Genomic DNA, 4,481 nt, shown 5'->3' on the forward strand with positions numbered 1-4,481 from the left:
GTAAAATTAAAAAACTGAGAAAAAACGACAGTCAAAGTCCGTCGAGGGGTTTAACCAAAAAAATAAATAAAACGCACGTCACTTTGAGTAACGTCCGTAGTTTATTAAAACTGGCCCAACCAATAAATGACGGTTTTTATCTGTCGCAAACATTACAATTCTAAAAAATATAAAACAGACGTGAGTTTAAGTGACGTCCGAATTTCTTTTTAATTGGAACGTTACTTCAAGTGACGCCCGAAATGTTTATTAACTAATAGCCGGATGGAAAATTTCCCACCCTCTCCATTAACTATTAGCTTATCACCTGGGATTTACACCCCCCATTGGAAGCATGTTTTGGATATTTAGAGTGTAAATTTTACACTTTAAATAATTTACACCTTCCATTGGAGATGCTCTGACTAGGACCTTATAACCTAATTTTCACCGAACTCTCTAATATAAACTCAAATTTCAGGTTATCGAAAAAAAAAAAAATCAAATTTCAAATAACAGATACACAAAATTCTAATGAAATTTCAAGAGAAATTGGTGTTTCCGCCCATCCACATGTAGAATTTTTTTTTTCAGGGTACCAATCTTTTGCCACAAAATGGCATTTTAAATTATGCTTAATACCACTTAGTTACTAGGACATTTGCAGGAGGATAATATGACATGTAATATTCAGGTACCTGACGCACTTTAGTGCACATATATATATATACACAGTGGTTTTGCCAAAAAAAAAAAAAAAAAAATGCGTAATACCATCCACACACAAATAATATACATTTAATGGCTGTCATCAGATTGGCCCTTTGATTACATCACCTAATTCATGTCCAAACTTGCAAAGCATAAATTCCAAGCATCACCTTTACCTGTAGAATGTGTTAATGGATCTTCTAATCTTATGTATATGATCATCACTTTTGTGGTTGGAAGTTAGGACTTGGCACAATCAGGAGAAGGAAGCAAAAACTATGCATCATAACAAAACATAATAAAAAACAAAGACAAATGAAAAAATAAAAATAAAAATAAAAATGAAAAATGCATGCTACTTTGTACCACAACTAAGCTAGCTATTAAAAATGATCTTTGTTTGTGAACAGGTACGCACCTGAAGGATGGGTCAAAATTCTCAAATGGTGAGGAAACTGCTGTACTTGGTCAAACTTTGAACGTCTTAGACCATAAAAGCCACATTCTGGTCTCGTCAACACACAAGTCAAAATTCGAGGTTTGATATTCTCCAATTTTCATTTCCATGACAGTTTACTCCTGTCAATTCTGATCACAAAAAGATAGAGAAGCATACAATTCATAATATGGGCCGTTTCATTCTTTAGATATAAAGTTGGTGTGCCTGATAGGGTCTGAGAGTGGAAAGTTGATTGTTTAACAGTGAGGTCTCGCATACAAGCAAATCATCTTGTATCAAGTATGATATGCTTGTGGGTTACACCAGAAGTTCACGAGTTCACTTGAGCACTCTGTTATCTTGCTTGTATTAAATCAGTAAGCATGGCAAACACAAATATTATTACTTGTGGAGTATTTCCCCAATCGGAGAAGAGTTTCAGCTAATGAGTGCTGCACCAATGTCAACATCAAGGAGAACATCATGGCCACTTGAATTGGAAAAGGCCTGCTTCGACTGACGCAGAAGACTATCAATTATTGAATATATCAGAATGGAATTCTGATGCTTCACTTCTCCAACATGGAACTCTTGAACAACCCCATCAACTTCAATGAGGCTGCAACCTGGGGACTTCTCCATCCCCCTATTCCCCATTAGGCTTCTAATTCTTTTAACGTCATCCCACCTTCCTGCTTCAGCATATAGGTTAGAAATGAGCACATACACACCCTCATCATCAGGAGCTAACTTGATAATATGTTGGGCTATTTTTTTACCAAGCTCCACCTTATGATGAACACAGCAAGCAGAAAGGAGAGATCCCAAGATAATATGATTGGGTTCTACAGGCATTTTTTCAATAAAGTCAATTGCCTCTTCCAAATGACCAGCTCTTCCAAGAAGATCCACCATACATCCATAGTGTTCGATGGTAGGAGTGATGCCATACAAGGAAGACATGGAATTGAAAAGGTGATAGCCTTCGCGAACCATTCCTGAATGGGTACATGCACAAAGAACATTTGTATATGTTACACAATCGGGACGGGTATCCCCTACCCTTTGCATTTGACTGAAAAGAATGAGAGCTTCTCTTCCATGCCCATGCATAGCAAGGCCCCCCATCAGTGCATTCCATGAAGAGGTATCTTTCGAATGCATGCGATGGAATAATTGTAAAGCACTTTTTATGGACCCACACTTAACGTACATATCAATCAATGCATTTCCTAAACATACATCTTGTCTCACACTGTGTTCTTCTATGTAGTTATGAATCCATTTCCCTTGATCTAATGCTCCTGTCTGGGCACAAGCTGATAACAAGCTAACTAGAGTAACTTCATTCGGTTCAACTCCAGACATCTGCATCTCTTCAAAGAGGGTTAATGCTTCTTTGAATTTGCTTCCCTGCACATAACCAGAAACCAGAGTTGTCCATGAAAAAACGTCTTTGTCAGGCATCTGACAAAAAACACATACAGCTCTTTTAAGATTTCCACATTTCGAGTACATGTTAATAAGGGCATTCCCGATAAATATATCATAACCGATATTGTTTTCAACTACATAGTTATGCAGAACCTTTCCTTGTTCAAGATCACCCAACTGTGCACAGGCAGACAATGTGTTTACAAATGTAATCTCATTAGGCCTTATGTCTGACTTCTTCATCTCATGAAACAGCCTCAAAGCTTCACTCGGAAAGCCATTCTGCAAAAACCCGCCAATCAAAACATTCCAAGAAACTGTATTCGCTGTTGAAATATTACGAAAAACTTCTAATGCGCTTGACATACATCCACACTTAGCATACATGTTTACGAGTGCATTACCAACAACAATGTCACCCTCCATCTTATTATCAAAAACATAAGAATGAATCCACTTACCTCTATCAAGATCCCGAACGTTCCCACAAGCCGATAACAAACTCAGGACAGTAATCTTATTCGGCTCAACACTAACCCTTCTCATCTCATCAAACAAAACAAAACACTCATCACAGCAATTCAACTGAGCATACCCAGAAATCATACTTGTCCAAGAAACAATATCTCTCTCAGGCATATAATCAAACACTTTCCTCCCAACCTCAACTCTCCCAAAACTCGCATAAAAATTAACAAACCCAGACATAATAATCATATTTGAATCAAACCCATTTCTCAACACCTGCCCATGAACCATTTCACCAAACCCAAGTCCATAAACTTGAGCACAACAAGCTTTAATCACTATAGGGTATGTATAACTATCAGGAAAATACCCTTTACTCAACATCTCTTTAAAAACTAAAACGCCATCTCTAAACTCACCATTTTGAACATAACTCCTTATCATAGAGTTCCACATGAATATATTTGGGTTATATATTTGATTAAAAATGCGACGAGCGTAATGGATATTTAAATGAGTAGATGGAATATTGTTGAAGAGTGATATTATACGGCTCAGTATAAACGTGTCTTGTATTAGTGACGTTCTTATAAGTTGTGCATGGACTTGTTTTAAATGTTTTTGGTTGGTGCAGTTTTGTATTAGTGGGATTATGGTTTGGTTGATGGTTAGCCATTTTGTGTTGGATTTGAGACTTGTTCTGGGTTGAAAGTATAGGTAGGACATCAACTAGTGAAGAGATGAGGAGAGGGAAATAAAAGAGAGGGACCGACGTGGTGTTTCTTCGCGGTTAAGTTTGTTGCAAAATTGACTTTGTGGGTTGCATGCGTGCTGTCTGTACAGCTAAAGCTCAGCAGTGGCGCAAATGGATTGGACCTGATGAAGATACATTCATGTTGAACATCGATGGTTCAATTTATCAAGGGGGCAATGGTTATGGAGGTATAATAAGAGATTCTCAAGGTAGTGTCGTTCATGCTTATGCAGGTAGCTCGTCACACCATTATGTGATCTACTGATCTTCCAAGAACTACAATCTAATAGTTTATTGCTGAAAATTGCAAAGGATTTGGGGATTAAGAAGGTGGCAGTGTACTCTGACTCTCCTGGGGCAGTGAACATTATTGTAAGGGACTAATATATAGAATCAATGTATAGAGGTTTGGTGTTTGCTGGGCAACGACCTGATGATTTGTATGATAGGAAATGGCTGCACTCTTCTTGGGATAAGAGTTGCCTACGTATCAAGTTTCTCGGAGTAAACTTGAATTAAGCCTTACATAGTTTATCTATATCTACTTATAGATATTTGAACTGACTTTCCTTATTTGCTCCAGGCCGTTATGAAGTGTAGATCCACCTTGTGTGCTATCCTGATGATTCGTCATTACTCTGATATTACAAAGCAAATGTCTTCTTGATTGTTGCGTTAACTGAGCTCCAGGATTGC

At 37.6% G+C, this 4,481-nt stretch overlaps 1 pseudogene across 2 annotated transcripts; it reads right to left on the reverse strand.

The window, feature by feature from the left end:
* Positions 1-1,347: 1,347 nt before the first annotated feature.
* On the reverse strand, positions 1,348-4,159 carry LOC147510666 (pentatricopeptide repeat-containing protein At1g08070, chloroplastic pseudogene; annotated as a pseudogene). Of its 2 annotated transcripts, XR_015218987.1 has the most exons (2): positions 3,025-3,160; positions 1,348-2,845 (listed from the first exon to the last, which is right to left on the reverse strand). The product of XR_015218987.1 is annotated as a pentatricopeptide repeat-containing protein At1g08070, chloroplastic pseudogene, transcript variant X2 (transcript). The 2 variants fall into 2 exon arrangements; XR_015218986.1 differs by having other exon boundaries at positions 1,348-4,159.
* Positions 4,160-4,481: the final 322 nt, after the last annotated feature.

The sequence above is a fragment of the Coptis chinensis genome, chromosome 3 (genome assembly GCF_015680905.1).
Source record: "Coptis chinensis isolate HL-2020 chromosome 3, ASM1568090v1, whole genome shotgun sequence".
NCBI classification, from domain to species: Eukaryota; Viridiplantae; Streptophyta; class Magnoliopsida; order Ranunculales; family Ranunculaceae; genus Coptis; species Coptis chinensis.